Source organism: Capricornis sumatraensis, chromosome 18 (assembly GCF_032405125.1).
Source record: "Capricornis sumatraensis isolate serow.1 chromosome 18, serow.2, whole genome shotgun sequence".
Lineage (NCBI taxonomy): Eukaryota > Metazoa > Chordata > Mammalia > Artiodactyla > Bovidae > Capricornis > Capricornis sumatraensis.
This window is the reverse complement of record NC_091086.1, coordinates 61232618-61259358: the sequence shown is the minus strand read 5'-3', so window position 1 is coordinate 61259358 and position 26741 is coordinate 61232618.

The window sequence follows — 26741 nt, the reverse complement described above, 5'->3', positions numbered from 1 at the left end:
GGAGCTTCCATAAATTAGGAAACAGCAACAATGCTTGTGTCTATGGTGTCAGGAGCCAGCAATTCAGACAGATGAGCCGTGAATGTTTCTATTTTGGAAGATCTGAAGTGTGCCCAGCACACCATTCTGGTATAAATCGTGCTTTTCCCTGATTCTAATAACAGATGCAAACCATATTTTTATTGTCAATTTACTCTATTAGTTTCTGAGAGTAAAGATTGACGGTGGTGGTGGTTTAATCGTTAAGCCCTGTCCAACTCTTTCAACCCTATGGGTTGTAGCCCACCAGGCTCCTCTCTTCATGGGATTTCCCAAGCAAGAATACTGGAGTGGGTTGCCGTTTCCTTCTCCACGGGATCTTCCTGACCCTGGGATTGAATCTGGGTTTCCTGCAATGCAGGTGGATTCTTTACTAACTGAGCCACCAGGGAAGCCCAGTGATCGATATGTCTGTGCTATTCAATAGCATTTTCTATGTCTGCTCAATCAGTTTGAGATCTATTAAAAATCCTCTGCAGTTTGTCCTCATTCTACATTTTTATCCTTATCATTCAGTATTACTCTTAGAGTAAGAATTTTTCTCCAACCAAACTAGGCTGTGTCCAATTTTCCCCTCACTGTCTCCAAGCATCTGTTTATACTGCAGTTAGCTCTCTGGAGTAATCTGGTTTTCTATGTTTATATATGTTTAAGACATCTAACTATAGTTTACAGCTGAGGCACTGACAATGTATCTTACTTCTGAACAATAAAAACTTGAATTATGAAGCCATTGAGGTGATCAATTACAAAGAGAGAAATAAACTCAAACAAGTACAATATTTTTGAAATAAAAACAATAGATTATAATTCATTGGGAGATGCTGAGTGTTTCAGTGACTAATTCCATCTAATAGGAAAGAAGATGATAGATTAAACCAAATGGAATATATTTGGTCAGTTTATTTTCCAGGCTGTATAAATGATAGTGGTAGTACGAGTTCGGGATTTTGAATATTTAATTACACTTAAGGGTCTTTTCAGGTGGATCAGTTGCAAAAACAAACAAACCAAAAAAAAAAAAAAACAAACAAAAAAACTACTCACCTGTCAATGCAGGAGACGTGAGTTCAATGCTTGGGTGGGAAAGATCCCTTGGAGAAGGAAATGGAAATCCACTTCAGTATTCTTGCCTGGAGAATGCCCTGGACATTAGAACCTGGCAGGCTACAGTCCATGGGGTCACAAAGAGTCAGCCATCACTTAAAAAATAAGCACACACAGAGTTACATTTTAAGAGATAGTAACCACATATAGTGCAATAAGGATAAATAGAAACCCTGCTAGATATTTTAACAGAGTGAATTTTATACAAGGATTTGTAAATCCAGAACTGGAGACACAGAAGCATACACAGAGCCGACTTAGGTAACCCAGAAATGCTAACTGTTCAGAACAGCTTGTATTGCTGATCCTATTTGTGATGCCAGTTGTCTTGCTGTTTACACTGTAGGCACTGTTCGCTGAACCCAGGGTAGGCAAGATCTGAGCTAAGTCTGCAAGGAGACTGGAGGAACCTTTGGAACTACTGGCACGTTTTTTCTTTCCTGGCTGACGCAGCAGCCCTAGCAGTAGACACACTATATTCTTTCCTCTCATGGCTGACCCAAGGGACACAGCCCTGATGCAGCATTAATGCCTCAATTTCTTTAGATGGAGCTCAGGTATAGGTACTCCACAAAGTAGCTGGTGACCTAGCAGGTACCTCGTGGTGTGCATGCACAGTGCTACAAATGATCTCAGCTGTTACATAGTCATTATTTACAAAACATGGGGCGAGAAAGCCTGAACATGGCATCTTGGATAATTTGCTTTCTCCCCAGAAGCCTTTGGAGGCTTCCCTGATAGCTCAGATGGTAAAGAATCTGCCTGCAATGCAGGAGATCCCAGTTTGATTCCTGGATCAGGAAGATCCACTCGAGAAGGGATGGGCTATCTACTCCAGTATTCTTGGGCTTCCCTTGTGACTCAACTTGTAGAGAATCTGCCTGCAGTGTGGGAGATCTGGGTTTAACCTCTCAGTTGGGAAGATCCCCTGAAGAAGGAAAAGGCCACTCACTTCAATATTCTGGCCTGGAGAATTCCATGGACTGTGTAGTCCATGGGGTCACAAAGAGTTGGACATAACTGAGTGACTTTCACTTTCCACAAGCCTCTATCCCTAGGACTAAAGAATCAAAAGGATGTTTTGATATTGGCAAAATCTAGAGGCTCAGTAGAGGTTTCTCAGGAAAGTTAGATCCAAAAGTTAGATCCAGATGTCCCAGAAAGCAAACAAAATTCACTTTCTTCTCAGACAGTGGAGATGATTTGCAGAGTACTGTTAGGTGAAGCGCCTTGGCTGTGTTGCCTCTGACCATAACATCAGGAACACAAGTCAGATGTCATTCCTCTCTCCCTGCCTCCCAGTGTCTCTCTGTGCCACCTATTAGTAAACACTGGCCAGAAGTCGGCTGGGAAAGAGAATGATAATATGCAGAGTCCTAACCTCAGTGTCACAAAGCAGAGTATGGACAGTAATATTTGGATCAAAGTGAAAAGGAAAGTGAAGTAGCTCAGTCGCGTCTGACTCTTTGCGACCCCATGAACTGTAGCCTACCAGGCTTCTCCATCCATGGAATTTTCCAAGCAAGAGTACTGAAGTGGGTTGCCATTTCTTTTCCAGAGGATTTTCCTGACCCAGGGATTGAACCCAAGTCTTCCGCATTGCAGGCAAATGCTTTACCGTCGAAGGCAGTTCATAATTGGTCCAGAGTTGCAGATCTGGTCTGATAAAAGACGCACACGTGCTATCTCACAATCAAGACAGAGTTCAAATGGACATGGTTATTAGTTTTGGCATCTTCTAAATTGTAAACCTCAGAAATAAACTGTTTGAACTTCTGTTCCTTCATAAGGCTATTCTCTTAAATTCCACTTCATGTCTGGCTTTCCTAATTTCAGTATCGATCATTTTAAGAACTAGCTTTGCAATAAAATAAAGTATAGCTTCCTGATTCCCAAGAGATTAATTTATTTTAGTGTCTCTACTCCCTTTTCAAGATATGTATAGCCACCATGAGTGCACTTCATAATTGACCTCACTCCACTCTTTATCTACTAGGAATCTGTACAATAGATTTTTTACTACTCGAGCATGCATTGTTCAACAGCCATAAAGGTTAATGTCCATTATATATTCCACTTTAATTTATTAAAAATACAAGATTTTTATGAATCTGTGCAACTCTTATTTTATATATATAAAAAAAAATTTGCCCACAGAGAAACATTTTAAATAGAGTACATGTTTATGCTGAAAATAATTCCACCCACACATATTTAAACCTTTCATCACAGAATGCATCAAACCTTTAAAGCTGCATATTCTACAGAAGTAGTGTTTTATTAATAAAATTTTCACAAGGATGAACAACAAATACATTTCCAAAAATGTACCACATGTTGGTACAGATTATAATGTTTGGAAATGTAAAATTGCCTTCAGAAATATTTCTTGAGTTAAACAATTGTAAAGAACTGTTTTTCTTGCTAAAATCCTAAGAATTTTCTTTTCTTTTTGGCTTACTGACCACATTTCACAGCTCTTTAGTATGAGTCCTAACGGCTTAATGGATTTGTTTAATTTTAATTGTATATGCATGAAATTGCAGCAAATACAAATAGCCTATATATATATGTACTTATATATATATATATATATATATACTTCATTACATATATATATATATACTTCATTTGGAAATAGCATCTTCCAGGATTAGCAAGACAAGGAAACTTAAACATGACAATTAACATTTTTCTTGTAGTGTTTTGTCTATATAGAAGTTTATAAAATTTTATTTTTATAATGTAAATTTTTTATAATCTGAATTTTTCATATACCATAGCCAAGACTGCAACATGACATGTTTGCTCAATTCTGGAAGATTTTTCCTTGAACATCGTATTTCCTGATGTATGTGTATGTGCTCTCTCATTCAGTCATGTCTGACTCTTTTCAATCTCATGGACTGTTGGATTTCCCAGGCAAGAATACCTGAGTGGGTTGCCATTCCCTTCTCTAGGGGATCTTCTAGACCCAGGGATTGAACGCAAGCCTCCTGCATTGCAGGCAGATTCTTTATCATCTGAGCCACCAGGAAAGCTGAGGCTGTGGGTCCTTGTGACTATTAAGTCCCTGTTCTATCTGTTCAGTGGCAGGTGCTGCATGTTCAGCTCTTCCCATAATCTGAGAGCAAGAATCCCTCCCTTACCAGTGTGGTGAATAAGAGATGATGAGAATGCACAGATTTTGGGAGACCTTTATCACATATAAGTGCACATACACTCTGGAGGGCAAGTGTAGCCCCATGAGTAAGGGTTCAGTGGAAATCAGCTGATTTCCTTACTCCTGAAGAAAGTAGAAGCTAAGTTTTTGTTCCTACAGATGAGAGTCCTAACCTTTACATCCAAATCCATGAAGATGTAAAGGTGTTTTCTCTTACTACTTTTACTGATAATTTGCTGCCTGGAACCTGGCTGGCCTATTGGTCCAGAGACCTCTGCAAGCCAATTATCCTGGAGGAATTATTATTGCTTAAAACTCACCAACAATCAGATCTGAGCATCTATGAATAGCTCAGGCCAATGAGAGCACATTAATGTGTAGTTCACGTCCAGCATAGAGAAGCAGATGTGCAGAAGTGGACAACCCTTAGAGAAATACAAATGACAAAAAAGATAGATAACTTCAGTACAAACACCAAGAGCAACAACCACAATAATGAGAGTGCTTCATGAAAGTCCACTTCAGCACAAGAAATGATAAAATTTTTTCATATTTTCATATAACAAATATTATAAGGTTCAGATTTTTTAAAAGAACATATATATGCCTGAATAACTGAATCATATGGCTATACATCTGAAACTGATATAACACTGTAAATCAACTATATTTTAATAAATAAATAATAATGTTGAAGCATTTTAGTGGATGAATAGAAAAAATGGATAGTGTGTGTTCATTGCTCAGTCATGTCCTGCTCTTTGCAACCCCATGGAATGTACCTCTGTCCATGGAATTCTCCAGGTAAGAGTACTGGAGTGGGTTGCCATTCCCTTCTTCAGGGGTTCTGCCTGACCCAGGAATCAAACCAGTGTCTTTTGCATTACAAGCAGATTCTTTGCTGTCTGAACAACAGGGGAAGCTTCCTAAAGGAAGGATCCAATCCAATGTGCTATGCACAGTCATGTCCGACTTTTTGAGACCCATATAGACTATAGCCTGCCAGGCTTCTCTGTCCATGGGATTATCCAGGCAAGAATGCTGGAGTGGATTGCCATTCTCTTCTCCAAGGGGTCTTCCCAACTCAGGGATCAAACCCAGTTCTTCTGAATTGAAGGCAGATTCTTTACCATATGAGCCACTCAATGATAAAATCCTAGTGGTAAATCTCAACAATCAAATGAAAGATATATCTCAAAATTCAAAGCAAAATACCCAGAATTAGAAATCAAAAGGGAAGAAAAAAGAATGTGGGGGTGTTACTAACTAGGGCCATTGCTCACATAATTACAAGAGAGCCATTCACACACATAATCCCCAGACTTCTGTTTTGTGGTGTTTCCAGATCCAGGAAAATTCTCCTATAAACAGTGAGTTCAGAAAATCAAAACAGCAGAGGAACCAAGGAGGGGAGATAGTAGTAGAAATTTTCTCTGTTACGAAAGAATCAGAAGATGAAAAAGACTCACAGAAGTTTCTGGAAGCTTGGTAAGAAAGGACAGATCTAGGCATACCCTGCTGTAGCTACAGAATGCCAGGGATAAAGAAACTGTCACAGGCTTAGGCAGAACAATAGACATGGAAACAGTGTCTACTTCACAGAGATCGGAGAGCTGACCCTCACTGAGCTGGACTGATCAGACAGATTAGTGGCCAGGGACCATTTTGAATAATAGCCTTTTTATATTATAGAGAGCAGAGAGCTAACTGAAATCAATGCCCTTGCTACCTGGTCAGGGACAATATGACAGCTGGCCAGCAGAGGCATCGACCTCTAACTCCTTATCCAGGGCTGTTAGAATGCAGGCCAGCGCTGCAATTGAGAGAAAACCTTGGCTAGGACTGCATTTTCACTAAGCCCCAGCCGAGGCCATAGGACGTTACTTAAAAAAAATAATAATTTTCATATATTAATCTTTTATTTCTCTAAGGAAAAAAGGTAATTGAGTCAGAATAGAGTGGAGTGATTTTTTTTCTTAAGTAATTTAGTGAAATGAAATTTGCAACTGTTTTGGCATCAAAAGTAATAAACTTCTTAGTCCATCTTGTGTTGACAAGTGTGTGTCAGATCTCAGACTATTTTGATGGGTTGGAGACTTTTGAGGAGGTGGTCAGTGCAAAATAGGTGTTCTAAAGAAATGAAAGGGGAGACTAGAAGTTATACAATTTGGTGTCTGTTCCTCCTTTTGAGTGAGTATGTTAAGTAGTTTGAATAGGAAACAGGAGTCCCAAGTGATGGTGGCTAAAAGACAAGGAAGGGAAAAGCCTGAGAAAATGGAACGAAAGAAGGTCAAAGGAAGGTCCAAGGACCTGAGTGAGGACCTCAGGTAGAACAAACAGCGCTCCTGGCTAGCCCACTTTACACGGGGCAGGCCCAGGGGGAGGGAAAACACATACCAAAAGAGGAGCCAAAGCGCACGCGCTGTCTCCCGCGTGCTGGCGTGCTCCCTGCTCTCTCCTCTTAGCATGCCCTCACACCTCGGGGATGGATTCTGTTGCTATTTTCTAAATAAAATAGAGCTGTAACACTGATTTGTCTAAGAGCTATAACAAGGTCTGTCTAAGACCTGAGAGCTGTGACACGCCAAGGGCTTTAATGTCCGTCACTCCAAATCTTTGTTGTGATGAGACAGAACCGAGGAGCATACACTCACCTGACGAGTGTGACACCCAAATAACAGAAAGTTTTAGAACAGGTAAGAAGAAGACAGAAGAATGTACTTTTTTTTTTTCCCTAGTCACTCCATGCTCATTCTATACAGCTGAATGTTATCTACCTGTATCTGTTGAATACATTTAAATTTTTGTTGCTATCACTTGATGAAGATGTAACTTGTTCTGAAATTTTTCTAAAATTTTAGCTCTGAGAGGTTTACGCTCTTTAATTGATGTAAGAGCAGTAGTATAATACAATGCTGGTTGGCAAGTTCCGTTCTGATCTTTCTTTTTGGCAATACAAAATATGCTTGCTTGGGAAGGTTTCAAAGAGAGAAACAATGTCTAGTGTGAGTTTTAGGAGATGAATTTTATTTGGGATATAAATATTTGCTTGCACAGTTTTGTTTGTTTTTTTTCCTATTTCAGAGGTTGTGACTCAGTTATTTCCCCATTTTATGTCTCTGAATGTTAGAGAAAACTTTGGAGAACCAGGCATCTGAGGGCTTCGAAAACACTTTGGTTTAGCACAATAAGAAAACTTAGTGAGAAAAATATGCAAATGCATTATTAGTCTTATTAGTATGCAGATATACCTAATAAAAGAACAATACAATGCGATTTTTCATTCAGTAGATTGTCAAATGTTGTTTTAAATAAGAAGAGCTGGCTTTGGAAAAGTCGATGTTTGTACGCTGCTACAGTTTATAGGATAGGTAAAATATTTCTGGATAGTTATTTAACAAAACTTAGTATTAACTTGTGACTGAACTATTCCAATTATATGAATTCATCTTTAGGCAATCGATCAATCATATCAACACCAGATTATAGAGAATTCTTACTGAGATTTGTTTTATAATACTCTCAAAAGAAAAATAATCCAAATGTCTTACAATATGTTAATAATAACACATTTTTGCATATTCAGTTTTGCAATGCAATTAATAAAAATGATGATTTCAAATGTGTTCTTACATTTATTGACACACAAAGATGAACATTACTTATTATTACATATGCATATATTACTATATATAAATGATGATTTTAGTATAAAATGGAAATACATTTCACATATGATTTTACATAAGTGATGCATATGTATAATTTATATACACATTTTCATACAGTTCATGCAGTAATAACCTCTTTACCATGTTTTTCTCTACTATTAAAATTTATCAAAATATTAATATACCCTTTTTTCTACAAGAAATTTATTTTTTTCCAGCTTTGTTGAGGTGTAATTGCAAGTGAAATTTTACACATTTGGGGGAACAATGTGATGGTCTGATATGTATGTATATATATGTATATAAATATAGTGAATTAACTAACTCACTTATTATCTCTTTAACTCATGGTATTTTAAAAATGTATTCCATAAACATTTATGATCCCAGTTTATATGCTGAACACATATGGTAGTGAGAAAACTGGACAAAATATCTGTCCTCATAAAGTTTATATTTTAGTAGAAGGAAATAATAGAAATATTTTTAATAAATAATCAAAGTCAGTGTTAGTTTAAAATTTTGATCTGTATTTGAAGGAAATGTTAAAAAAAATAACAGCAAATAAGCTATACAATCAGGAAAATACAGCAAATACTACTAAAATGATTCCATGACACATGGTTAATACGACATAGAAAGTGAACATGTTAGTGGCTTAGTCATGTCCGACTCTTTGTGATCCCATGGATGGTAGCCTGCCAGGCTTCTCTGTCCATGGGATTCTCCAGGCAAGAATACTGGAGAGGATTGCCTTTTCCTTCTCCAGGGTATCTTCCCGATCCAGGGATCGAATGCGGAGTGCTGTCACTGATGAGAAACGGTATGGAGTAAACAAATATAACACTGTAAGAGAACTATGGATGCTGAGAGTGGGATGAAATGAGAGCAAGAACCACAGTCTGCTAAGAGTTTTAGCCCATTTTACTGCATGCCTAAATTAAACAAGATTTTGACGTTCAAATACAATAAGCCACACAGAAATCATAGATAAAAGATTTCACATAGCCAGCAGATTTTACCTTGAAGGGCAGAGTCTATGTATAAATTAAGGCACAGCAAGCAAAAATTAGTTTATTTTTTATTTGCAAATTTATTATTAATAGAAAAAAAATCCAGTATCTTGAAGGTTTATGCAGAAAAGAAGCTGAATGTCTCCTATTTCAGATGATTCTGGAGGACTTTCTCAGGTTTAAATCCTTTCCAAGGTTGATTTGTATTATACCCTATGTGTGCTCAGCCGTGTCCAACTCTGCCACTCCATGGAGTGTAGCTCACAAGGTTCTTCTGTCCATGGAATCTTCCGGGCAAGAATACTAGAGTGGGTTGCTATTTACTGCTCCAGAGGATATTCCCCACCTAGGGATCAAACTCAGATGTCTGGCATCTCTGCGTTGGCAAGCAGATTCTTTACCACTGCACCACCTGGGAAGCCATATTACACCCTATAGTCCAAGCAAAACAAACATCACTAGAGTCCCACTTCTTGAACTGTATTTGGAAATTTGGTTTCAATCTCCAGATGTTTGGAATAGGGTATTTCTGGTGGCACAAAAATAAAGACAAAAACTGCTTTTGGTTTTTCTGCTGCTGCTAAGTCACTTCAGTCATGTCCGACTCTGTGCGACCCCAGAGACGGCAGCCCACCAGGCTTCCCCATCCCTGGGATTCTCCAGGCAAGAACACTGGAGTGGGTTGCCATTTCTTTCTCCAATACATGAAAGTGAAAAGTGAAAGTGAAGTCGCTCAGTCGTGTTCGACTCTTAGCGACCCCATGGACTGCAGCCTACCATCTTCCTCCATCCATGGGATTTTCCAGGCAAGAGTACTGGAGCGGGTTCTAGCTAGATCTTAATGTCTGCTAAGAACTTGCTTGATATTTTACATGCATGAACTTATATGCAGTTAAGGAAAAAAATCACTTCTATGGGTAGATACCAAAGTGTACATATCTCCACACAATGCAGACATACTATATTTAATAATGCATGTGTGAAGTTTTCCTCTTGTATGATTATAACACCCATTTATTCAATTCTATATTAAAAGATGGAGAGTTTCAATCCTCTAAGACCTGGAAATTCCTGTTTCAGGAAAAATAATTTAAATGTATATTATTCCTATGGTTAAAGATCTCAACCTGGCTGAAGTTTTGAAACAGGAAATTATGTAGAATATTGTAGAGTAATTAAAAACAAAGTCTCCTATCAAGTCAGAAAAGACTCTACAAAGGGAGAAGAACAATAAAATTTCATTATTAAATAAGTTTAAATCAGGATTTGATGTGAAATCATAGGCAATTCTCCAAAGAGATTGAGAAGTCAGAAAGGAATCTTACTGTTTTATACAGCCAAGCAGACACAAGGCATTAAACACAGATTCAAATATGAATGATAGCTAATCCTCCAATAAAAGGAAATAACAGCACCGTTTGTCACATGTGGTACATCCCAAATTCACCTGGCAATTAGGGTGACCATTTGTATCAACTAATTGGCTTTTTCCAAAGGGAAAATAAACTTCTCATATCTTTATGCCAGAACTTAAAGGCAGGAACCCACCCAAATTAGCCACCTCCTTTACCAAAGAAACTGGGAGATGGGGGTACCCTTTTTCTTAATGATAACATTTCAAAGAGATGGTTCCTCGGCCCTTGAAGAAACACTGGTAGGTTGTAAAACTAAGAGGTTTATTTAGCTGGCAAAAATGTTTAAATACATATCAGGGAACCAGAAGAAGACCTTAAAATTGCAAGTTTTCCAAGGTAAATATTAAAAGAAAATGATGTCTATTTTTTTTTCTTTCTATCAGAAAGAATAGCTCTTTTTTGTTTGTTTGTTTGTTTCTAAATATTGTATTTAACTTTACAGTGTCCATGCATTTGTGTGTGCTAAGTCACTACAGTTGTGTCCAACTCCTTGCAACCCTATGGACTGTAGCCCACCAGGCTCCTCTGTCCATGGTATTCTCCAGGCAAGAAAACTGGAGCGGATTGCCATTTCCTCCTCCAGGAGAAGGGAAATGCTTTCCTTTACTCTCCCTCCTGGAGATGGGAAAGACTACCCACTCCAGTATTCTGGCCTGGAGAATTCAATGGGCTGCATAGTCCATGGGGTCACAAAGAGTCCCACATGAATGAGTGACTTTCACTGCTCCAGAGAATCTTCCCGACCCAAGGATCGAACCCACATCTCTTATGTCTCCTGCATTGGCAGGTGGGTTCTTTACCACTAGCACAACCTGGGAAGCCCTACAGTGTCCATATATTTATATTATGTATACAGTAATGAATATATCACTTTAATAAACAGAAGATGAGAAATTTAATGCAGTCTTGTAATAAGCAAGTGTGTTTCTTGTTAACAAATCATATGGAAAGAAATTAATTGAGGAAATATTGTTTCTGACAGGAAAGATTATAGCTGATAGGAAATATTTATATTGAAGTCAATAATTAGAACTCCTTTTATAAGAATTGCATCTTCAATCAGCAGTCAAGCAAGAACATCAATGTTTGGCCATCTTTAGTTTCTTTCTGTATAAATATCATATCAAAATAGAAGCATTTTTATGACTTTAATATTTTAATAAAAATAGTAACAAAAATCAGATGTCACAGATAATTTAATTGGGAAACTGAATTGCGTTGACAAGAAGTATGAGAGTAGATACTAATGCATGTGATAATAATTTTTGAAATTGGTCCTTGCAAAAGATAATCATAAATTAGAAGCAGGCAAGGGAAAACCTTAACTTGCAATTTAGACTTATAATGGTAGTGTTTCCCAGTAATCTTATAAAGAGTAATGTAGATATTCTTTATTGAAATTGGATTCCCTGTCTTCACATTCACTGAACAAATTTGAAATCAAACTGACATATAAAACACTAAATGTGGTACTTTTTTCTTTTGGATTTTAAGGTGGAAATGATTGTTCCTTTTCCTTGGAACTTTACACAGAACATACCTCATGGTAAGCAATCTAATAAGTGACATTTTGGGGCTCATGTTTTGCTTCACAATTTTAAAAGGAGTGACATTTAGGAAGCAATTTTTCATGAGCTAACCAAATTGGATATAGAACAAGCATGAAGCAGTTCAATTATAAAGGACTCACTGCCTCACTGAAGCAGCAAGAAAGTGGAAAGGAAACCATAGAACACTGATTTTACATTCATTTTGTATAATTTTGAGGTCACTTTTGTGATCTTACATTATTCATTTATCAGCATCAAAATTTTGAAAGCAGCAGATGTTTATAAAATTTACAGTGTTTATAAAATAAGACAAATGCATATCATATAAATTTTGTAATAGTTCCTGGCTTAGAATAAGTGCTCCAGCAATGGTAGATATTCTGTCACCATTTAAGTTTCCACATCACATTACAGCTTCAAAAAGAGTCAGGAAATGTGCACAGTAACACTAATCTCTAAAAGAAAATTTTACAGTTTAAAGAAAGTTGAATACGTCCAACATATTTTTGAAATTTTTTAATCTAATTAATATTTTGTTAAACTATATAATAAACTATTTAAAGCAACAAAAAGGAAAATAGAAGTCTGCCTATAGTAATCTGCACCACACATTATAACAAGAGAAAAACTGAATGTGGGAAAAAGAACAGTAAAAATGAAAAAAAAAAAAAAAGATAAACTGAAGAATTAAGTTTAGTGTGAAAAATGCATTATTGTTTAGTCACTAAGCTTTGTCTGACTGTTTTGCCACTCTATGGACTGTAACCTGTCAGGCTCCTCTGTCCATGGGATTTCTCAGGGAAGAATGCCATTTGATTTAGCAAGAGTAGCATATTCAGCTTTAAATTTTCTAGTAAAATGCAGACAAAAATGCATATTTTAAAATGTGTTATTTACTTAAAATAGCAACAAGGGGAACCAATATATATATGTGTATATATGTTATATATATATATGTTATATATGTATATTTTTTTTCCCCATTATTGAGATTTAAAAGAAGTTTCTTAATTAGGTCTTGAAAATGGACAATTGTTTTAGATCAAGAAAAAGCATGCTTTTGTCTTCATTATCAGTAAGTGATTTTATTCAGTAAGGTACTGTCTTTGTGAAATAAAATGAAATCACTTATACCAAGGGGTTTTTTAATGGATAATTTTAAATGGATCCAAGAGGCCATTAGAACTGAAAGTGAATGGCATTCAGTCGTGTCCGACTCTTTGTGACCCCATGGACTGTATAGTCCATGGAATTCTCAAGGCCAGAATACTGGAGTGGATAGCCTTTCGCTACTTCAGGGAGTCTTCCCAACCATGGGATCGAACCTAGGTCTCCTGCCTTTCAGGCGGATTCATCACCAGCTGAACTGCCATTAAAGAGGTATTAAAGCATGTCTTCACCTGGTGGAAACGTGAACTTTTTTTTTAGAATAAATTTATTTATTTTAATTGAAGGTTAATTACTTTACAAAATTGTATTGGTTTTGCCATATATCCACATGAATTCTCCACAGGTATACACGTGTTGCCCATCCTGAACCCCCCTCCCTCCTCCCTCCCCATATCATCCCTCTGGGTTGTCTCAGTGCACCAGCCCCAAGCATCCAGTATCATGCATCAAACCTGGACTGGCGATTTGTTTCATATATGATATTATACATGTTTCAATGCCATTCTCCCAAATCATCCCACCCTCGCCCTCTCCCACAGAGTCCAAAAGACTGTTCTATACATCTGTGTCTCTTTCGAACTAGGCCAAACCACAAATATTCGAAGAACTCTGAAAGAACACTTGCAAATTTTCAGAGCAGTGGACTTTTCCTCCCTCACTCAATCCTGGTGAGTCATCACTAGCTTTTGCCTCCAACTCCAATTAAAATTTTTGTACTGCAAACCTCCCTGCTTTGTCTTTAAAAGCCCCTGACTTGGTCCTTACTGGGACACTGTTTAGGTTGACATTCAAATCTGTATAACCTGAATTGCAATTATTTGATTCCAAGTTAATGCTTTCTGCTTTATTATTGCTTCCTAGGTTTATTTAGGACAATGTATTTTAAAAATATTCTCTTTTGAAGTTAATATATACTACCAAAGCAAAGAACAATAATTCTCTAATGAACTAAAATAGAGGTTTACATATTCCATTTTTGTATATATATATATGTGTGTGTGCATGTGTGTATGTGTGTGTGTGTAGTTTCCAAATATGTGGGTTTTCCGGATTGCTCAGCAGGTAAAGAATCTGCCTATAATGCGGGAGACATGGTTTGAACCTTGGGTCAGGAAAATGGATACCTTGGAGGAGGAAATGGCAAGCCACTCCACTGTTTTTGCTAAGATAAACCTATAGACAGAGGAGCCTGATGGGCTACACGGGTTGCCTAGAGGTTTAAGCTGTTCGAAATCATTGAAAGGATACTGACTTTCATTTTCTAAAATGGTCTAATTATTTGAATTATATAAAAAGAACTTACAGTTTAATTTTTTTTCTTATCAAGCACATTTTGAGATTTATTTTGAACTAATTTTGTAAGTTACACTTTGAAAAGTTGTATTTTTGAATTTGAATCAATTTCATGTAGGCTAGAGTCATACATTTTGTTATTTTGCCAGCTCATTTTTGACTTTAGAACACAATTTTTAAAAAAGCTGTCAGTGATATAGATTTTTATTAAGAATCTAATTTTAGGAAAGCTGTACAAAAATACATGTATTCAAGGACTAAATTCACTTATGATGTTAGCATGGATGTGTTTTACAAATATGCTTATGATGTTTTTGAAAGTTTGCCTAATCTGAATGGAATGGAAACAATACGAATGCTTTCATAAGTTAGCAAAAAATTCGAGAGCAGATTCTGAAGGTCTTTTAAAATCAGAAATGTGCTCCTTTGTCCAAAATGTTTCAGAGATGGTTTTTTAGTTTATTTTTAGAATTATGCCTCTAGAATTCCATTTAGAACGACTCTCATTCAAATACAGATAAGAAAGGGAGCCTAAAGGGAAGATATAAGTGACTCACTGACATAAATAGTCTGGAGAATACTTAGCTGAATCATACATAATAAACTTGAGTGAATAGAAATGGCTAATAGGGGAAATATTGAATTATATTAATATAAAATGTCTGTTTCCAGTCTATAAGTGTTTATAATACATGGGTGAAATAATGCACTGAAATAACAGGAAGAATTAATGGCAATAATTTGGAAAAAGAAAGAGCTTATTATACAATGTTTTCCAGGGAGAATAACGATTATTACATACAGTAATTGGTTAATTTTATACATATGCACACAAATGAACCATATACAGACACATTTCAAAGATTAATTCTAAGATTCTCCTTCTTGGACTCTTCTAAAACAGTGAAATGTTCCCCAACTTTTCAACTTTTAATCCTGTAACTTTACTTTTATTTACTGCTAAGAATTGAAATGGTTAATTTATGAGTCAGTGTTATCTTAAATTATCATCCAATTTTGCTACAATAGCTACAGTCTTTTAATCTTCCACATATTCTTCCATTCTATTTTGCTTTCTGAACAGGAAAAACGTGTTCACAACACATTATATTTGAGTTTAATCCATTATGTCTTGACAATGAACACTGTCTTCCTCAAAATAGTGTCATTTATTTCATTCCAATGAGCATTTTATTAACTGAAAGTATTTAATGATAAAATCAAGTACTTTGAGATTTCCATTGATCATATGCTGCAGACTTATTTTCATGAACAATTCATATTACTTCCACTGACAAACCGGCAATGTCACAATTCATCCAGACTCAACTGCACTCTGAATACCAATCTAAGAAGCAATTGTGTCAGCTCTAATAATAAATAGATTGTTTTCAAAGAACTCAGGGATATCTTTAAAAAAAAATTGTTACTTTTTATCACAAAGACTTTTCAAACTTGTTTCATGAAAATGATAGTAAAATATGAATATCTTGTAATATTGAAAAAAATGGGTGTCATAACTTTTGAAAGATAAAGTGTTTCAAATTTAAGGGATTTAGGACTTGGGAAAGAGATAAAATGATCCTGGCCTTAGGGAACTCATTAATTCTACATAGGTCTAGTATCATATGTCCTTAAGAACTTACTTGAAATCTCCTAGCTTAAGAACTTCCTTTATTATTTGAATAATATATCATTTGATGAGCATTAATCCTGGATTCTCAAAATTGTTTGCCAATATGTCCCCAAATTGACGAGTATCAGACAATTAAGGGTAAACTGGAGTTGCATTAAATGGCATTTGTATAGCTAATTTGGTGAGAAATTGATGGGAATTGAAGGAAATAACAAATTTCAAAATATTTTATAAAAGTCAATTTTTTCCATATTCTAATTATATTAGTTCCAAGGTAATCATAATATTAATATAAAAATACCTCCTATTAACATAGATAACTTTAAATAATTGAATATTGTAATTCCTTATATGTTTTGTGAGAAGACACATGTTTCCAAAATTATATAATTAGAAGGCTATAGAAAAATTAATATTTAGAACATTTAAAGTCTTTAAATATGTATAAAATAGTGGAATGATATGAAATATTTATTGATAATGTTACAACATATAAGTCTGAGTCAATAATTTTCTTTCAAATCTCAGATTTATCTATGTAACTAGATAGTTACCAGAAAATTTGTGGCTAATAGTTGTAAAACTGCCCTGTTTTATAACATATGACAGTAAACTATGTTTATTAGACTTATTTTGCTTTTATCAACAACCAGCTGTTTTTCTTTCTTTCTCACCTAAACCTACTTTGTTATCCTACCAACATAATAACATTATTTTGTCAAAAGTTCTGTTTGCACTTTTGCTTTCTAATACCTATCTAGAGATCAGAATAACCTTATTTAATTGGAAATCAAATCACATCCTGTCTAAAATTCTTCCAATGACTTCTGTTTCTTTAAAATGACCTTCAGAAAATTAAGATATTCCTATCAATCTTCAGTATTCTAATTTCACTTAATTACATTCTTTTCCACTTTAGCTATATTTAAACAACATTTTCTCTTTAAGTTCCTTGACTATGGAAAGCACATTCCTACCTCAGAACCTTTGTACTTACTGACTCAGCTGTGAAGTTTTTTCCTTGAATCTTTGAATAACTTGATATTTGACTTCTAGTCATGTGGTGGCTTTCTGAATTCCTCACAGAAATGCCAATTTGCTATATTTTAGCTTTAAGAAGATGATATTTCCCACCTCTGCTGATTTATTCCATTCACTTGTTTAATTTTATTTATATAATTTAAATTTAAATCTTTATATTTACATGTTTAATTGGTTTTTAATTGCTTCCTCTACTAGCACATAAAGCAAGTATGTGAGAAGTGATCTTATTGTATTGTTTGCCGTACCATTCCCAATATTTAGAATATCACACATGAAAGATACTCAATAATTTTTTTTTTTAATAAATGGATGGATCAAAAGCAAATAACAATTTTTGTGTGTGGAAAAAAAGGTACACTGAAAAATTTAATGTAAATTTCCAGCCTCTTTTGATGCTTCTTTCTTTTTTTTTTCTTGTCTTTTTTATTTCTTTGCTGATTCTATACCAGTTTTTATAGTTTTCACCTATTTTAAGAATACAAAAAGAAATTCATTATAGTGACAATGTTTTAAATGTTTAAATTTAAGCTTTGTGGGATATTACTAATATATTGATTTGGGAAAAATAATTCTAAAAGTCAAATAGAATATAACTGATTTAAATATCTAGGATTTTTAAAGCACAAATTAAATTTATTTTTATTTTTTTTGATAAATAATATTATAAGAGAATACTTGGTAAGGGAGAAAAAAGAACAAAGGAAAACACCAGTATCGAGTGTATCATAATTTATATCCTGAGGAAAACAGAAACAGAAATAAGCAAAATTGACTAAATATTATTTAAAAAATGAGGACTGGAATTTACAAACTTGAAATGGTTCAGCTACTAAACACCAATGTCAGATGTTACACCATGGGGATTAAGCAAGCTGCAGGGAAGGGGCTGGAAGGTGTGTTTAATTCACAGACTCCTTGAAGGTGTTATAAGTCAGCCAAGGTAAAACAAACAAAAAAAAAGATTTAAAAAAAATCAATAACAACAAAGCTGTTATTATGAGAGAAAAAAATAGGGAAGAAAGATAATGGGGGGAAAAAAAAACATCCAAAATGGGAAGGAACATGTAGACAAATCTGTTCATAGATCATGAGATACTTAGAAAATTCACATATATGGTGAAAAGATTTCAATAAGGATGTCAAGACAATTCAATGGAGAAAGGACAGTCTCTTCAACATAAATTTCTGGAAAAACAGGTTACTCACATACAAAAGAATGAAGTTGGACTTGTACAAAGCACAATATAAAAATGTTGACTCATAATGGATGGAAGGTTTAAAGTTAAGAGATAAGAACTATAAAACGTTTAGCATAAAATGTAAGGCAAAAGCTTCACTACATTGATTTCACAATGATTTCTTGGATATGACAACAAAGACAGAGATGACAAAAGAGAAAATGGACAAATTTAGCTTTATAAAAATTAAAAAAAGGAATAACTTTTGTGCATTACATAGAGTCTTCAGAATGTGAGAAAATATTTGTATACCATGCAACTGATAAGGGACTATATCCAGAATGTACAAAGCACATTTAAAACCCAACAACAAGAAAATAATCTGACTCTGCTGCTGCGGCTAAGTCACTTCAGTCGTGTCTGACTCTGTGAGACCCCATAGACGGCAGCTCACCAGGCTCCCCCTGTCCCTGGGATTCTCCAGGCAAGAACACTGGAGTGGGTTGCCATGCCCTTCTCCAATGCATGAAAGTGAAAAGTGAAAGTGAAGTCACTCAGCCGTTTCCGACTCTTAATGACCTACCAAGCTCCTTCATCCATGGGATTTTCCAGGCAAGAGTACTGGAGTGGGGTGCCATTGCCTTCTGCAAATCTGACTCTAGAATCTGACTCTAGAATGGGCAAATAACTTGAACAGGCATTTCATTAAAGAAGATGTTTGCATTATCAATAGACTCATGTAGAGATGTTTAATGGTATTAGAAAAATCCATTAAAAACTGAAGAAATACTACCTCAAACCTGTTAGAACAGTTACTATCAAAATAACAACAGCAAAAAATAACAAGTATTGATGAGAATCAAGAAAAATTTGAAATCTAACAGACTCTTTCCATAAATTTAAGGTGATATAGATGCTGTGAAAAACACTATGGCATGGGAGCTCCTCAGTTCTGTTCAGTTCAGTCGATTAGTCGCCTGCGACTCATTGCGACGCCATGGACTGCAGTACTCCGGGCTTACCTGTCCATCACCAACTCCTGGAGTTTACTCAAACTCATGTTCATTGAGTTGGTGATGCCATCCAATCACTTCATCCTCTGTCATCCCCTTCTCCATCCTTCAATCTTTCCTCATATAGGGGTCTTTTCCAATGAGTCAGTTTGCATCAGGTGGCGAAAGTATTGGAGTTTTAGCTTCAGCATCAGTCCTTCCAATGAATATTCAAGACTGATTTCCTTTAGGGTGGACTGGTTGTATCTCCTTGCTGTTCAAAGGACTCTCAAGAGTCTTTTCCAACACCACAGTTCAAAAGCATCAATTCTTTGGTGCTCAGCTTTCTTTATGTCCAAATCTTACATCCATACATGACTACTGGAAAAATCATAGCTTTAACTAGACAGACACTTGTTGGCAAAGTAATATCTCTGCTTTTTAATATGCTGTCTAGGTTGAACCAAGGAGTAAGCATCTTTTAATTTCATGCCTGTAGTCAACATCTGCAGTGATTCTGGAGCCCCCCAAAATAAAGTCTGACACTGTTTCCATTGTTTCCACATATATTTTCCATGAAATGATGGGACCAGATGTCATGATCTTAGTTTTCTGAATGTTGAGCTTTAAGCCAACTTTTTCACTCTCCTCTTTCACTTTCATCAAGAGGCTCTTTAGTTCTTCACTTTCTGCCATGATGGTGGTGTCATCTGCATATCTGAGGTTACTGATATTTCTCCGGGGAATCTTGATTCCAGCTTGTGCTTCATCCAGCCCAGTGTTTCTTATGATGTCCTCTGCATAGAAGTTAAATAAGCAGGGTGACAATATACAGCCTTGACCTACTCCTTTCCCAATTTGTTTGGAACCAGTCTGTTGTTCCATGTCCAGTTCTAACTGTTGCTTCTTGACCTGCATACAGATTTCTCAGGAGGCAGATAAGGTGGTCTGGTATTCCAATCTCTTGAAGAATTTTCCACAGTTTGTTGTGATCCACATAGTCAAAGGCTTTGGCATAGTCAATATAGCAGAAATATTTGTTTTTCTGGAACTCCCTTTCTTTTTAGATGATCCAATGGATGTTGGCAATTTGATCTCTGGTTCCTTTGCCTTTTTTAAATCCAGTTTGAACATCTGGAAATTCTCGGTTCATGTACTTGTTGAAGCCTGGCCTGGAGAATTTTAAAGTACTAAAAATAGTTTTATCATGTAATTCTGCAATGCCACTTCTGGATATGACCCTTGAAAACAGGGTCTCAATCAGAAATGTGTACACCCATTTTTGTAGCAAGTATATTCACAGTACCTAAAGCCTGGAAGCAGCCCAAATGACCATTAGCAAATGAATGAATAGGCAAAATGAGTTATGTAATGCAAAGGAATGTTATTTAGCCTTGAAAATACCAAACATATGCTACAACATGATCAAGGACGTCATGATAAGTAAAATAAGCCAGTCACAAAAAAACAAACATTGTATGAACCCACTTTTATGAGTTACTTAGGGTAGTCAAAATCACAGAGACAGAGATTAGAATAATTTCTCAGGACTGAGGGGATGGTGGAATAAAAGTGATTGTTTAGTGTGTCTATATTAATAATTTCAGTTTTGCAAGATGAAACTAGTCCTGAAAATAATGGTGATGGTTGCACAACAATGTGAATGTAGTTAATACTCACAAAAATATACTTACAACGAATAAGATGATGAATAATGTTTTGCATATATTTTATCACAGTAAAAACTTGAAAAAACAAAATTACTGAAATCAGCACTGATTCTTGGAAAATGCCAATAGCTTTTATTCAAATTTAGCTAGAAGAAAAGAAAAAAAAAAAACAGAGAAATGCAAACTCCCCATATATGGAAGAAAAGAAGGCACAACTACAGATTTGATTACCTGATGATATTGGTTAATGGGCTTTCCTGTTGGCTCAGATGGTAAAGAATCCACCAGCTATACTGGAGACCTGGCTTCGATTCCTGGGTTGGGAAGATCCCAAGGAGGAGGGCATGGCAACCACCTCCAGTATTCTTGCCTGGAGAACTGTTATGGACAGAAGAGCCTGCTGGGCTACAGTCCCTGGGGTCACAAAGAGTTGGACATGACAGAGCGACTAAGCACAGTGCACAGCACACTGGCATGTCATGAGGCTTCTCTGGTGGCTCAGATGGTAAAGAATCTGCCCACAATGTGGGAAATTGGAGTTCAGTCCCTGGGTCAGGAATATCCCCTGGGGAAGGGAATGGCTAACCACACCAGAATTCTTGCCTAGAGAATACCATGAACAGAGGAGCCTGGTGGGGCCACAGTCCATGGGATCACAAAGAGCCAGACATGGCTGAGTGCGTGACACTTTCACTTTCATTCAATTCAGTTCAGTCGCTCAGTCGTGTCCGACTATTTGCGACCCCATGAATCGCATCACTCCAGGCCTCCCTGTCCATCACCAACTCCCGGAGTTCACTCAGACTCACGTCCATCGAGTCCGTGATTCCATCCAGCCATCTCATCCTCTGTCATGCCCTTCTCCTCCTGCCCCCAATCCCTCCCAGCATCAGTCTTTTCCAGTGAGTCAACTCTTCGCATGGGGTGGCCACAGTACTGGAGTTTCAGCTTTAGCATCATTCCTCCCAAAGAAATCCTGATCTCCTTCAGGATGGACTGGTTGGATCTCCTTGCAGTCCAAGGGACTCTCAAGAGTCGTCTCCAACACCACAGTTCAAAAGCATCAATTCTTCGGTGTTCAGCCTTCTTCACAGTCCAATTCTCACATCCATACATGATCACTGAAAAAACCATGTCTCTGCTTTTGAATATGCTATCTAGGTTGGTCATAACTTTTCTTCCAAGGAGTAGGCATCTTTTAATTTCATGGCTGCAATCACCATCTGCAGTGATTTTGGAGCCCCCCAAAATAAAGTCTGATACTGTTTTGACTGTTTCCCAATCTATTTGCCATGAGGTGATGGGACCAGATGCCATGATCTTAGTTTTCTGAATGTTGAGCTTTAAGCCAACCTTTTCACTCTCCTCTTTCACTTTCATCAAGAGGCTTTTTAGTTCTTCACTTTCTGCCATAAGGGTGGTGTCATCTGCATATCTGAGGCTGATTCCAGGTTGTGCTTCTTCCAGCCCAGCATTTCTCATGATGTACTCTGCATAGAAGTTAAATAAGCAGGGTGACAATATACAGCCTTGACGTACTCCTTTCCCTATTTGGAACCAGTCTGTTGCTCCATGTCCAAATCTAACTGTTGCTTCCTGACCTGCATATAGGTTTCTCAAGAGGCAGGTCAGGTAGTCTGGGATTCCCATCTCTTTCAGAATTTTCCACAGTTTATTGTGATCCACACAGTCAAAGGCTTTGGCATAGTCAATAAAGCAGAAATATATGTTTTTCTGGAACTCTCTTGCTTTTCCCATGATCCAGCAGATGTTGGCAATTTGCTCTCTAGTTCCTCTGCCTTTTCTAAAACCAGCTTGAACATCTGGAAATTCATGGTTTATGTATTAATAAAATTGATAATATAAGTATATTAGACAAACTCTTCCAAAAACCTCAGCTCAGGAAAAATTAGTGACTTGAAATTATAAATACATATAAATTTAATTATTATTTATAATAAGTTTTCATTAAAGAAAACTCTGTGTCCTGAAAGTTTCACTGATAAATTTTACTTAACATTTAAGAGAGAAAAATGTTCTTTATGAATTCTTTCAGAAAATGAAAGTACTTCTTAACTCATTTTATTAAGCCAGCATTACCCTATACCAAAACAAGTAAATAAACAAAAAAATGTGAGAAGAAAGCACAACAGAAATCTACAACCAACATCCTATGTATTTTAGATATAAATGCAAATGTTTAAAAAAATATTGGCAAATTGAATTCAGCAACATAGTAATAGGATAATGCAGTGTCAAAATCTTACCAGGTTTTATTTTTAGAAATTGAGAGACTAATTCTAAAATGCAATTGGAAAAGCAAAATCCTTCTTCCTTGAGGGATCAGTTACTTAGGCATTGGACACCCATGTGACTGACTTTAGTTAGTCTGTCTCCTGGTTACTTTTACCTAATCAGTTGTCCCTATTTCATTTTTTGTCAATTAACCAAGTAATATTCTCTATAGTAATTATTTTCCTTCATTAGAGGATAAAGCCTAAAATCAAATACTGTCTTTTCTCTTTAATTCTCTTTAATTTCCTTAAATTCAAAATAGTCTACTAGTCTTCTTGGTCTTGTTTGAGTTTAACTTTTGAAAAATAATAAGCCCAACTTCTTTTTGCATTACATGTGTCTCATTTTGTGTTTGTTAATAATTTCTACTTATTTTCTTCAGGTTTTCTATCCTCAAACAAAATGCTTCATACATATCATTATGTCATTCTCGGGGGTAAGACATTCAGAAGCAATAATGTTTATCTGTTCTTTCACTGGCATTGATTTTGGTCATCTGGTGAAGGTATCTTTAACTTTTCCATTGTTTGTGATTTCTTCTTGTGTCTGGTTGGTTTTTCTTCCTTGATTTTTTCTTTCTTTTTTTTTTTTTTTTTTGACGGGGGGCGGGGGGAGGCATCCTATGTTTTATTTTTATTTTTTATTTTTTTATATTTTATTTTTTATTTATTTATTTTTTACTTTACAATATAGAATTGAAATCGAAATGAAGGACCAGTACAGCTCAAGCAGGCATGATTTATTAAGCAAGAAGCAGTACTCTTGCCTGGCAAATCCCATAGACGGAGGAGCCTGATAGGCTGCAGTCCATGGGGTCGCTAGGAGTCAGACACGACTGAGCGACTTCACTTTCACTCTTCACTTTCATGCATTGGAGAAGGAAATGGCAACCCACTCCAGTGTTCTTGCCTGGAGAATCCCAGGCACGGGGGCACCTGGTGGGCTGCTGTCTCTGGGGTTGCACAGAGTCAGACATGACTGAATCGACTTAGCAGCAGCAGCAGACGATACGCTCTTGAGATGTGAGTGCGGACCAGCCCCTGTAGGAGGGGAGAGATCTGTTATGGCTTCCCACTTTATACTTTTTCTCCTTTTCCCTTGGCAGTTCCTAGGGCTTAATTGGCTATTTTCCCTATAAAATAGAGCTTGTACCCTGGGCTAATCAGAGAAGGGAATGTAAATTAGATATATGACCAAAGCTAATCAGGGAAAGGGACGTGTCAGGTGTATTTTCCTGAGGAAGTTTCTCACTCTGGGCCTGCAGTCTCCCTTTTCGCTTTTTCCTTTCCTCTGTTTGCCCTCCATGTGGTTCTTCCAGCCACCACTTCCTGTAACCACCATTTTGCACCCCATATCCCTATTCTAACCTCCTAAATCTTGAAACTGTAAAACAACCTGTATGGAGAAAATAAGTTCACCCCTCCATTGCCATGAGATTCTTGCCTTTATCAGGACCTGGCTAGTGATCCTGCTCAGTCGTGTCTCACTCTTTGTCACCCCATGGATTCTAGCCTTCCAGGCTCTTTTGTCCATGGGATTTTTTAGGAGTGGGTTCCCATTTCCTCCTTTAAGGGATCTTCCTGACCCAGGGATTGAAACTGTGTCTCTTGCATTGCAGGTGGATACCTTACCCCTGAACAATTGGGGAAGCCTGGATAATATAGGTATGACTTTCAGTTTGTAACTAAGTTTAACCCTATGGGAACTTCCCATGACAGAGCCCTCTTCCATCCTCTGCTATAGCTCCATTTTCAAGGACCTAGGTAATGTTATCTGATGTACATTTCCTGACTTGTTTTATAGATGCTCAAACTGCCACCAAATGGAAGAAATCAACTATTTGATGACCATGAGCATGTAGGCCCCAGACCTATTGGAGTTTAAGGGTTGATAATGTTAACTCCTGGCATCACTGACTCAATGGACATGAGTTTGAGTAAACTCCAGGAGTTGGTGATGGACAGGGAGGCCTGGCGTGCTGCAGGCCATGGGGTCACAAAGTGTCAGACAGGACTGAGGGACTGAACTGAACTAAACTGTGACATTGACCTATTATCTCACCATTTACCAATCAGAGAATTGTGCACAAGCTGATCATATACCTTGGGACTTTCTTTCCTTACCTGGCTCTTAAAAATGCTTTGCTGAAACCCATCATGGGAATTTCAGTTTTATGAGCACCAGCTGTCCAGGACTCCTTGTATGGCACCTTACAATAGTTGCTGAATTCTGCTTCACCACAACCTGGTGTCAGTAGGTTGGCATTACTGTGCACATGGGCTAGTGAGTGGACCCAAGTGTTGGTTTAGTAATAGGCTCACCAAAATTTGAATGGATTGAAGAAAAGAGTAAAACATAACAGTAAAATAAGAATGCAGCCTTAGAAGACAAAACAGATTTCTTTTTAGCTCCACACTTAAGAACAGTGTAGCTTTCTATATAAGATATATGTAATAGCTACTTCAAGTGAATAAAATTTTTATAAGGATCAAGTCAGTCAAAAATGAAAAGCAACTAGCTCATTGATTGATATAAAGTTCTCATTAACTTTTAGCATCAAAAGGAATATTATTTCTGTTGTAATTATTATTAAATCCCTATTGTTCTTAAATATTAAAATAATTTAGATTCTGTTTGTGTTTCTCATTTTTTTCCAGACAGTAATTAAAGTGTTTAGGTAAATCAAAGCAAGAGACCACAAAGTTCTTTTCTGTAATAAGAAGCTTGGAGATAATATTTAATTTACCAGGACTAGGTAATTTCAAGGAAGAAAAATTACAGAAGAAACACTAATATTAATGTGTTAAGATGAATTTTTAAGATCATGGTTCCTTCTTTATTCATTCCATTAAAAAAAGTGTTGAATTTTGGTGCTAGATAACACAATCAGACAATTTCCCCTGGGTATGCTCTCCATGAACTCTTAATCTTCCAATGCAGAGAAACCTTAATTAAAAAGGAGCCCATTAGGAATGTACAATGTATTTAACGAGTGGGCCACTGACATCTCAATATGAAATGGGGCAATTGCATTTAAATAGAGGAAAACTTGTTATAGGAACTTCTAGAGTTCACTAAAAGTTCTGAAAATATAAAGGTCTTGTCTTTGTTAACATTGAATTTTTGATACACATCAGCTAAATGTGGCTCAGCTGGTAAAGAATCCACCTGCGATGCAGGAGATCTGGGTTCAATCCTTGGGTTGGGAAGATACCCTGGAGAAGGGAAATGCTACCCACTCCAGTATTCTGGCCTAGAGAATTCCATGGACTGTATAGTCTATGGGGTCACAGAGAGTCGTACACAACTGAGCTACTTTCATTTCACTTCACTTCACTTCTTTTAAATGGCCAGTGAGAGGTCTTCTTAGTTCATCATTCAAAGCAATATTTCAAATTAGTAGAATTAAGTTTAGCTTTGTGACATATTATAAGCTCCTTTCACTATTTATTCAAATGTCTTTAAACTTTCCCTTTGACGTCCTTCCATTTTAAAGAGGAAAATG